The following is a 12,210-nucleotide window of genomic DNA, read 5'->3' as shown; positions in this document are numbered from 1 at the left end:
GCAATAAAACAAAACACAACGGAAAAACTCATAGACACAGACGACAGTACCGCGATTGCCTGCAGGAAGAGGGTGGGACAGGAGGAGAGGGTAAAGGGGGCAAAATGATGGCAATGGAGATCTGGCTTTGGTTGATGAACACAAAATATAAATCACAGATGGTGTATGGCAGTACTGAATTGTACAGCTGACCTCTGCATAACTTTTATTAACCAATGCAATCCCAGTAAATTCAATGAAAAATCAAAAATGTTACTAAATACTGACAGCTTACAGTACTAACATCACAGTAACACACAAGAGCCCACGGGGGTTTCAGCAGCTCCAGTGGGCTCCCTACATCCCTCGTCTGCGCTGTGGTGAATTGGAGCTACACCTCCCATGCAAAGTTTAAGGTTTATCACTGACACTTATGGAAACTCATGGGGCTCAGGAACACTGCTTCTGGGGGTAAAGGAGAGAGAAAGCAAAAACAGTAAATTCTCATCCCCATTTTTAAGAGAGTCCATTTTCCACCAACTCCTTGTAGCTATCAATAGATGCCACTTCTTGACTTCATAACGTGGCCACGTGTGTATTCCTACAAGAAATAGAAATATCATTGTCATCTATTTCTTGCCTGTTTTATGTTTACATGTACCCATATTATAAGTGTTACCTTCAATGCATGGCCTCATTCCATACATTGTGTGAGCACCTTATCCATTGTGTGAGGATTATATTTGGTTAATGACAGGTAATAATTTGTATATTCACTTATCAGAGGCATATCACTGCATATATCACGATATGCTGAAGATGAGCCACTGCTGAGGACATAACCGTTAATTGCTGAGCCCATATGAGATGTAGCTCACAAAACACAGGTGACATCTGATTCTCTAACATAAAAGACAGACTTAAGGGACCCTTTCACATCTTTATTTTCAGTAAATATTAATTTAAATACTGCATGTAATATTTTCTTCCTTCACCCATATAAAATTATCCTGTGTAACTTCCGAGGAATGGGAGCTTGGCTAGACCACATGGCTGGGCCAGGGTTTATCAGGATCCACACCTCAGAGGAACCCTGAGCTCAGGCCTCAGGTCAGGTGCTTGATATTCCAAAGGGATCAAAACATTTAGCAAATCCTCTCTCTCCTTAACGTTTGCTTTCAAGGCACTTTTTGGCTGAAAATCTCGTAAATGTTTTCATCCTCCCTTGTATTTACTTACATCCCCCTTAAGCTTAAAGCCTGAGATAAAACATCACTTCAGAAGTGCGTTTTAAGCTTTCCTGCGAGATGGAATTGCTGTGAGAGTTTTAAAGATCCTGACACTCCGGAGACCCTGGAGTCACAGGGCCGCGGTACAGCCTGCGCAGCAGGACTTGGTCTGAGCTCTCCCGGCGATTCTGCAGCCCGTGCAGAGCCACCAATTCAGAGGGCAGTGAAAACGCTGAAGATTAATATGTGCAGAGAAGAGCATCCCTGCTACCTTCATTATTACCACAAAACACAGCGCGTGTTAAAGAGGCCATTTATTGCTACATAAGTTAATATCCTCCCCCAGATATTCAGTGTGTGGCATAAGTGGCTTAATCTCGTCAAATTTCCAAAACTTTGAGAACGGGAAAGGACCTGGATTCAGGGTGGAGTTCCCCCAGCTACCTCCCTGGGAGAAAGCAGATAGGGCTTTCCTCACTCTTCCCACCCAAAGAGCATTGTAATAGCCCATCATGGCGCACACAGAGCACCTCGCAGGCCTTACAAGCCATAATCTCCGCTGACCGGGCTGATGGGTGATAGTTGTTTAGTGTGTGTGTATGTGTGCGATAACATTTGCCATTTTTAAAAATGTATACTTCAGTGGTAGCATTGATGACAATTTTATACAACCATTATCATGGTCCGTTTCCATGAATTTTTCGTAACAACCAAGAAAATCTCGGCAACCATTGAACAAAAACCGACCCTCACCGCCTTCCCCAGCCTGGGGTAATCTTTAGGCCTGGTGAATGTGCCTGTTCCAGATAGTTCACGGAAGCGGACCAGACAGTGTTTGTTCTTCTGTGTGAGTGTGTTAGCTCCGCCTGCTGGGGTCTTATTTCTCGGGGTTCTCTTTGGCTTGCTTTCTTATCCCGAGCCCCACCAACCTCTTGCTTTTCTCTCTTCTTTGTTCGTAATTGTGAATTCAGCACTTCACACTGTTATGCAAAATATTATATACATGGGCATGCACGGATAAGCAGAATTCTTCCGCAATTTATTTGAAAGTATTGCTGTATTATATTCTCCATTATGAAGTAAATTAATTGAGAGGGGAAAAAAGTGTCTTGCTCACAATATTAATTAATGAAATGGCACATTATGCTTATTTGCATATCGTACTGATGGCTGAAACGTGCCAAGTGAGAGATTATCTTAATGAATAGTTGCTCAGTGAGCCACACGGCTGCAGTTCATAAAAAATTAAGATGGACCACTGACTGATTCATTCTCTTTAGTTTTGACACAAGTTACAAATCACACTGAATCACATTAAAATAATTACAAAGTTGTTTGCTCACAAACATACACGCACATAAATCTGTTTATTTAAAACAAAAACATGGATTAGATCTCAGGCTTTTAGTGAGATCAGGGAACAACAACAACAAAAAATTAATACAGTGATCCAGTTTATATTTGTAGTAGCAAACAAAAAACTGTATTTTTTTCTTTTCTAGCTGAAAATTTAGTCCATCGATGTATTTGTCTCCTCTAGAAAATACTACTAAGTAACATCTTTGCTAAATGAAAGTACTGCCTATTTTGCTTAAAAGTTTTACTATAAATTAGAAAATAAAAAAGAAGACTTGGTATTCAGAATGCCAAAAAAAATCTATTTTCCCTGAAGATATGTTCATAGCATATGTTCATATAATAACCAGATAAAATAGCCTTTTTACTGACCGTAAACTTACTAGTCTTCTGTGGCTTTTTTTTTTCTTTCTATTAAGTAGCCATCAAAGAAACAGAAACACAAAATTCCTCTAGTGGTGTGAGTGAGGTGGTTGTGGGCCATCAGAAAACTGTGCCCTGCTTCTGTAAACATTCCTGTGATAGAACTCAGTATGGCTTCAAGAGAGCTATGCTTGTGTTTGCTCAGTATACTCTTATTCATCCCGATCCAGTAGTTAATGTTTATGGTACTTAGCCTGTGCCAGGAAATATGCTAAATCTTTTTCATGCCTTATCTCATTTAACCCTAATAACCCTTTTAGGGTAGTACTATTTTATTTTTTTTAAACATGTTTTTATTGATTTTTTTTTTTTTTTTTTTTTTTTTACGGAGGAATGAAGAGGGAGAGAGAAACATCCAGTAGAGAGCCACATCCAGCGCTGCTTCCTGCATGCCCCCTAGAAGAGATTGAGCTGCAACTCAGGCACATGCCCAGACCAGGAATCAAACGGGCTTCTTGGAACTTGAGAGAAAGCTCAACCAACTGGACCACATTGCCCTGGCAGAGGTAAAAGCTATTTTAATAACTTTGCCTTCTTTTTAGCTGAGTCTCAGAGACATGAAGTGACTTGTACACAGGTGTTATTTTCAGGAAGTCCAGGCCTGGAGGACAGCTGCTTGTAGACACCAGGCGTCTGGTACCAGTGCTTATTAAAATGATGGTGCTGATGGTTATTAACTTATCTGCCACAACTCCTCCGCTTTAATAGATGGGGTGATTTTGTACACAATAATTTGTTTAAATAAATAAATGGTGTGGCAGATTTTTTTTTGTTCTCCAAAAGCTGAAGCAAGCTATGAAAATAGGTTGCACTAACTTCTTACAAGTCAATATTAACTATTTTCACTAGATTGCAGAAATCCTTAATAATTAGTTTAATATCTTTATCTCTGACAGGATAATATTCATACTAAAAATATATATTTTCTGAAACTGAATTTTATAGTATGTAAAATTGCCCTTCAAAATTATACATTACATGATATTTATACAAAAAATACTTAAGATATTTTCCTTCCTACTGCTACTCCTCCTTTCCAAGTAATATGTGTGTGTGTGTGTGTGTGTGTGTGTGTGTATCTTTGAGAAAATTGATAATAGACTGAGCTGTTTCAAGATGGAGTCAGCGCTGCCACACCAAGGAAAGGCCATGAACATCTTGTTCTTGAACCTGTGGAATGTTTGGGCCTTTGGCCTGGGCCAACCCAGCATTGTCTTCTAGACAGCTGTCAATAAATCTGACCTCCTGACCACAAGGACTGATAATTATGGACATTCTTTAGAATCAGTGAATAGCTGTATATAGCTAAAGAGTAACTTAGCTTATTAGAAAAAAAAAAAAGGAAAGGAAATAATTACATAAATAGAAGAAAGTAACTAATAGGAATTCCTTTCTTTTATTTATGTAATTATTTCCCTTCCTTTTTCATAAAAACCCAATACCTTCATCCCTTAATTGGGACATAAATGGGTTCCTGCCTGGGTATAGACTCCAATGGAAAGTCTTCTATTCTCTCAAAGAAATGCTTATTGCACCTCCTGTTATTAGCATCTTCTTATTGATGTGCTCGCCAGTCTTAGTTCCATCTGCCAAGTTCTGATCATTCACTAAACAGTTGGCGGATGAACTCTCTGGTTGGTTGGTCTGTTTGTTTTATTAGTGCCTCTCTAAAGTTGTCCTAAGTTTGTTTTATCCTCTCTAAAGTTGCTCTGCTCATGAATGTCAGTCACAGAGGAAACCTTTTCTCCCTTCTCCCAGCAATGACTGATAGTACACTCTAGCACAGTCAACCAGAAAGACCATGGTGATGAGGGAGAAGATACTGCCCAGAATATGACTAAGATAACCCAAGCAATCCAATACTGTGTGTGCTTAGAAGGAAGACTTTTATTTTTAAATTAGAGGCCCAGTGCATAAAATCCGTGCAAGGGGGCAGGGGATGTCCTTCAGCCCAGCCTGCACCCTCTCCAATCTGGGATTGTTTGTTTTATGTCTTATTTTCTTTGAGATGATCATAGTATGTCTATTTTTAACATGTTTCTTGTGCATGATATTGATTATATCAGCTGTACCAAGTGTTGCTGTGAAAATTCCAAAGGGCATACCTGTAACTGTCTCCTTGTAGATGACCTATGTGCTAATATTTGCAACAAGATAAAAGAGCAGGTAGGCTGTTCCCTCTGACATGAATGGAGCCATTCTCTCTAAACTCTCTTGAACCAAGATTTAAGAACCACCTTCTCAAAGGGTGAGGTCTATTTATTTTTGGATTAAAGTTTTCAGGTTAAAAGGAGAAAGAATAGTTTCATTTAGAATAAAGCATAAGACCTCATATGATAAAAGAAAATGATGTGAGGGAAGACACTTAGGAGAACTTCTTAGAAAAGTTTGGCAGGGAATTAAATGCTTCATCTAAGCTCATTTATCATGCATTCACCTTTAGCTTATGACACATTCCCAGTAATGGTGACATTTGCAAACTAATTTAATTGCATATTCTTTTTTTTAGGAGTGATATTACAGGGCTTAATTTTTTAAAATTTATCTTTATTGTTGAAAGTACTATAGATGTCTCCTCTCTTTCCCACATTGACTCTTTGCCCTACCCCCTCAATCACCCAAGACTTCACCACCCTATTGTCTGTGCCCATGGGTTATGCATCTCTGCATACAAGTTCTTTAGTTGATCACTTACTGGCCACCATCCCCACCCCCGCCTTCCCTCTGAGGATCCTCAGTCTGTTCCATGCTCCTATGCCCCGGGATCTATTTTGTCCTTCAGTTTATTTTGTTCATTACATCTCACATGCCAGTGAAATCATGTGATACTTGTCTTTCTTGACTGACTTATTTCACTTAGCACAGTAAAGGGCTCAATCTATAATAATAAAAGGGAAATATGCTAATTAGACGGGGAGACCTTCCTGGGACCCTCCAGACATCTTTCTGGACAAAGCCAAGGCTTTGGGGCTAAGGCAGAGGGGATTAGGGGTGTCCAGGCTGTTAGGGGAGGGCAGTTGGGGGCAAGCAGGAGCCAACAAGCACTGTGGTGGCATTTTGATTCCATTGGGTTCCTTCCATCTGTAGGGGACAGTGATTCATTTTAACTAGAATTTACCCATGCATATTCAAGGTAAAGGTTGGCCTGTAGGACCTCAGCCAGTATCACTTTAGAAGGATTTACAACATATTTGAGCCACTGACACATGTTCCCATAAATTATTGCATAATTCCCAGTGCCTTGACTGGGAATCAAACCATGACCTCTTGGTTCATAGGTTGATTCTCAGCCACTGAGCCACACTGGCCTGGCTCATTTTCTTGATTTTGATAATTCTGAAGGAATGTCCCAGCAAAGGAGCTCTCAACCCTGTCAGCTGAGCAGTGAGGCACATCCAATCCCTGTGTAATCATGCTTTTTGAATCCTTTATCTGTAAGGTGAACTTCCTGCAAGTCTCTGCCTCGGACGCTTTTTCCTGAGAAATCTAACCATGACCCACCCCCCAATACTCAGTCCCCCTGTTTCAAATCTAGAAAATGAAGCAAATGATGGGAGAACCATTCTGCAGCTCTGCCGACTGCCCCAGCATCCTGCAACCAGAGCGAGCTACAGCTTATCACATAAAAAAAAATCCCAGACAATTGTGTAGCTACACTAAATTACCAGGCATATAAATTCCTTTCCTCATCATTGATTTAATAAGATAAATAATATGGGAGCTGAGGAAAGTCCCATTTATGTGCAATGTAAATTAAACTGAATAAAGAATTCCACTCACTTCTTTATGAGACGTCAAATTAAAAGGCTGATAGGAGCGTAAATGGGCTGGAACAGGAGGAAGAGCACAAAAGCCCACATTATCTTTCTGATTGCTGGTCACATAAACATTACAGGGATTAACAGAATTAGGCTTTATTTAACAAGCCAATCAAAAAGGAGCAGGGATAAAGGAACATGCATTGCATTCCCATTTGAAATCAGATACAAAGAAAATATGTTAGGAAAGTGGGCAGTACCGGTGATCATAGCGAAGGAGCCAAGGACCATTCTCCTGGCGGTCCTCCCGGGACCCCCTCGATTGCTCACATGACTATGCACTGGGGTTCCTCTCCATGAAGAACCTCCGGCTTTGTTAGCAGTGAATGTTCTTGGAGTAGCATCTTTTGAAGCACAGTTCTAATTGCATCATCAGGACAGCATAAGTGTGTCCAGTGTAAATACAATCCAACCGTAATTCTAATCACCCAAATAGTTACTTTTGCTGGATTTTACGTTGGATTGCATAGCATTTCATCTCAGGGTCATTTATGATCCAGTGTTTTGACCTCTAACTAGGAAAGCCTTCTCTTTTTAAGATACAAATCTGAAAAAACAAAACAAATAAAAAAATCTAATACCCTATCTGTAAGATTTTGCCATTTGGGGCTTACAGAGGAAGTTGGCTGCCATGTAAGGCACCTGGGCTCACACTGGAAAACTTCAGAGGGGGAACCTATTGTGTATGTTCATCGCAAATTCCAGCACTTTAATAAGCAAAGTAACTCTGAAGTCAAGCTACATAAAACACTTCACAACCACGGGGAACGTGCCCGGGGTTCTTTTCTCGCTCTGCCTTAGTAAGTTACTCACACAGTCTCAGTCTCCTCTGTAATAAAATGCCACCACAGTACACTGGGCCCACTTTCAAGTCTTACTACCTGACATATATTAGTTGATATGAATGAAAACCTTCAAGCACTAAATTCATGTTCTCATTAGAAACAAAAATAAGCAAAAAAATAAAAATGAAATAAAATCAAACCCCAACGGTGTTGACAGCTTTATGAGCAATGGAAGGAGACAATAAATACTCAAACTCATGAGCATCATAACGGCACTATTGTTCCCAGGGACCCAGACTTGCTTGGCTTCCCCTGAGCTCAGGTTTAAGAGGCGGGACACGATTCCCCCAGGCCCTGCTTCCCTCTCTCACAACAGGAAATCAAGCCTCACAATACGCTGGAGACCTCCGTCTTGTAAAAGAGCTTTAGCTCAGTGACTGAGTATACAATGGGTTTGGCGACAGAAATGCTTTCTTAAAATATATATTGAAATTTGGGGAGCTTGTTTTCGCATTTTGCTTACTACTCGGCAGCTGTGTTTTGTTTTTCCTGTTGGCGTAGGGTCATTTATTTATTTAATACCCTCATTGAGTTGCTGTTGTGCTATGTATTTTCAGTTGAGTCCAACCAGGGGGAAAATTGTGGGCAATGGTCCACAGATCATTGCATCCTGATGCTGTAGCCGTGGATTGCTCGTGACGACAGGCGTCGTCAGTTCAGCCTTCACATGCAGGCCTCCAGCCAGAATCGTTCATGCCCCATTATCTCAGGAGTATCGCCTAAGCGTCTTTTTTCTCCTCTTTCTTTTATTTAATGCTTCTTTAAACAATACGCTTTCAGGTAATATTTTTTAAATACAGTGGCTTAGGAAAGCAGCAAAACCCACTAAGTCATCATTTGAATGTCCTTCATCTACCCATTCACAGCATGCTCCTACCTCTGCCTGCACCAGGCTGGTGCTTTGATGAAACCTTTGAGCACTAAACCACGACCCACCTCAGCCATGGCTGATGAGGTCCCATTCTAAGCATCGGAATTAAGTGACTATCTTCAGGTTGAATGAGAGACCATCTTACCTAGTAGTGTAACCACGCAGAGACTTCATTCCTTTCATCTGACTTTTCCTCTTTTCTTTCCTTCAGCAATGGACTGGTCTCATCTGGCACCTGACTCAGCCAGGAGATTCTCCATCAAACAGGCCAGTGGGACTTCGAGAGCTGTCTCGGGGAGATCGCAGGCGAGGTGGGAGCAGGTGAGGTAGGACTTCCCACCAGGCCATGAACTTAAAACACAGGGCGTCTTTTCTCCCTGGGCTCTCCCTGGGGCCTGTTGGGTGCTGGACAGCGCAAGGACTCAACAATGTCTGCATTTAGCAAATCCTAAGCATATCTGTCTCCCAGGTCCTGTGCTGTGTGGCAGAGTGCTGGGACTGCGACAGAACAAAGCAGAACATTTATAAAGTGTATCAGGTGGTAACGGGTTCGATGGGGAAAATTTAAGCAGGGGAAGAGGACAGGGAGGACAGGACGCAAGAGAGGGTAGAACAGAATTGTCAACCGGCAAATCCTGAGGTCACTGTAAGGCAGCGAGTGACATTTGCACAGAAACAGGAAGCTGCTGAGGAGGGAAGCCATGGCAAAACATGCGGAAAGAGCACCCCGAGCGGAGGAAAAGGAAATGTGAGACTTTTGACTTAAGACCAGCCTGGGCTGCCTGAATGAGGAAATACATCCTTGTGAATTGAGGAGGCTCCACGCACATCGTCTAAGTAAACATGTGTAACTTGTCTGTCCTTATAAAGGCAGGTGTCCATTTCCCCATCGGGCCATCCTTGCCCGCATGGTAGGCGAGTGTTAGGATGAAAACTGTTGAAGCAGGGCAGTCAGTAAGCAGCCCTGAGTGCATTCAACATTCACAGGCTTCTGATTGGCCTTAACCTTCTGGAATGTGTTTCTTCCCAGTGTCCTGAGCAGAGCCTGCAGTGCTGGGTAGAAACTAACACACAGGGGTAGAAACTTATACACAGTGGTAGAAAGTATTATAATACATGGGTTAGAAACTTATATATGAGATAGAAACTTATACACGGGGTAGAAACTTACACACAGCTCTGCTTTCCCATCAGGCATGCAAGGCTTTCTTATGGGACTGAAGACACCCAAGCATGTTAGGGAAGGGACTGGACACTGGAGGTGTGCTTTACAACATGGTTGAGGTAATTAAAAATCTTAATACATAAAAACTCATGGAGAGCTTAGCAGTCCCAAGTTAGAATTTGGTGCTGTCTAATCAAAGGCCAGCATATGAGCTCTTCTGGGAATGGACTGAGCCTCTGTCAGCTTTTACATTGGAATGCTTGCCAAAAACCCGTCCCTGTCCTCCACACAGAAAAACACCCTGGAGCACTCGCTGTGACCTTGAAGTTGTGGTGAGGAGCTCAGTGCAACTGAGATGTCCTTCTTGACTGAACTGGTTTACACTGGACTGGTTTACACTGCGAAGTTCATAAAGTCAGAATTATGCAGGGCAAGTAGCTTCTATTTCATACAAACAATGTTTCCTTTTCCCCTGAAAAGACACTTATTATTTACTTTGAGGCCATCTAGTAATGCTACCCTTTGATTCTTTCAAAAAAAAAAAAAAGAAATAAAATCTTAATATTTCAATTTAACAAAACATATCACCAAAGATATTTTTTCCATTGATTTTTTTTAAGAGAGAGTGAAAATTAGGGGAGGAAGGAGAGAAGGAGAGAGAAGGGAACATACCCTGTTTCCCCGAAAATAAGACAGTGTCTTATATTAATTTTTTCTCCCAAGGTTGCGCTAGGTCTTATTTTCAGGGGATGTCTTATCTTTCCATGTGCTAGGTCTTATTTTCAAAGGATGTCTTATTTTCGGGGAAACACGGTAGATGTGAGAGAGATTCTAGTACATCAGTTGCTTGCCTCCCCTCCCACATGCACCCAGACCTGGGCAGGGACGGAACATACAATCCAGGTGTGTTGCCTTGACTGGGAATCAAGCCAGTGTCCTTTGTGCATGGGCTGGCACAACATGGGCTCTGACAGTGAGCAGGCAGCCAGGGCTCACACACATATTATTATCATTTCTACCAAGTAACAATTTTAGTCTTAACTGCTTCTCTTTCCCCTCTCCCTTACTTTTTAAAATTCATGGGTTTTGATCCCATCTCATAGAAAATAATGTAGCTGAATAGGACTCTTAATTGTGGACTTTCCTTATCGAAGGTTATTTTCTCAGTATACCAACAACCAATGCTTTAAGTAAAGCCATTTCTCTATTTTCATTATTGATTTATGGATTAGCAAAATCCAGGGAGCAGCTGCATGCAGACTGCAAAAACAGAGCAGGCTGTTGAGCAGGGAGCATCTCTGGAGGCGCTGGTGTTCTGAGTCACCGTACGTTGCAGTGACTCCCCACAGTCCAGGGCCTGGGCCTGGCGAGTGGGTGCAGGGAAGGCCCATGGTGAGCAGCCGTTCTGTGAGCTGAGCCGGCCCCGCAGGCATGGGTATGGCTGGGCAGCAAGCATGGCTGTCAGCATCAGGGGAAGCCGAGGCAGCTTTTCACTCACCTCTTCCCACTTCTGACCTTTTAAAACTCATGTGAACAAAGGAAGGGTATTTCAGTAATAGATTACAGGTGGATTTTTTAAAAATACTTCCCAGTCTTTCGTTCATTCTAGGAGAAAAGGTGTAAATCCGGGTGCCTTGGCAATTAGTGGCTCGCTCCTGATCAAGGTGCTTAGGAGAAGCAGTAAGCAGTTTCTTTTAAGATGCCTAATTGCAAATCACCCTTCATCCTGAAAAAATAGGCCAAGTATTTTTCTATCACGGCATTCTTGTTCAAGTGATGTGAGTGTGTGTGTGTGTGTGTGTGTGTGTGTGTAAGAGAAGAATGAGAGAGAAAGAGAGAGAGAGAGAGAGAGAGAGAGAGAGAGAGAGAGAGAGAGAGAGAGAGAAGGATTCCAGACAGTTGTGAAAGTTATTGGAATCTGAGAAGACTCTCTAAATGCGATAGAACCACATTCCCGGAGCGATCAGCAGGTGCTCGGGGCCTCTGTGCTGTCTGCGAGAGGGGAGGAAAGGGTTCGTCCCCACAGGCTGACAGATGTGGCTGTCACATCAGTGTGTGCGTCCAGAGGGAAGCTGCCAGGAGAATGGGACGAAGCAGGGAAGTGGGACTGACATGTCCTCCTGAGATCCTCACCTTGTCACCTCAGCCATCGAAGGCCCGTTCCCTGGGGGTGTGACCTGGACCACTGCGGGCTGGCCCGCCTCTGCCGTTTGTTAGCGTGGCCAACGGGCAGGAAGGCTCTTTGCCTGGCTTCACCATGGCCTCTGTGTAGACACAGGTTAGGCCTCGGTGGTTGCAGGCATTCAACTTGGAAGCCCACTGGCCAGGAATAAGGTTGAGAACAAAACTGCACGTTGCAGTTTTAAATTCCCCATAAATAGAATCAAAGCAAAGACTCCATGTTAACATATTCAGCCGCTTCTTCTCTAACGTAGTCACAGCTATTTGCGAAACATAAAGAGGGAACTGCCTAAAATAGTCCCAGCGTGACACACATGTTAACTAGGAGTCTGATCAGGAGTTC

This window comes from Pipistrellus kuhlii, unplaced genomic scaffold, assembly GCF_014108245.1.
Source record: "Pipistrellus kuhlii isolate mPipKuh1 unplaced genomic scaffold, mPipKuh1.p scaffold_m20_p_26, whole genome shotgun sequence".
In the NCBI taxonomy this organism is placed as follows: Eukaryota; Metazoa; Chordata; class Mammalia; order Chiroptera; family Vespertilionidae; genus Pipistrellus; species Pipistrellus kuhlii.
Note: the sequence above shows the minus strand (reverse complement) of the source record.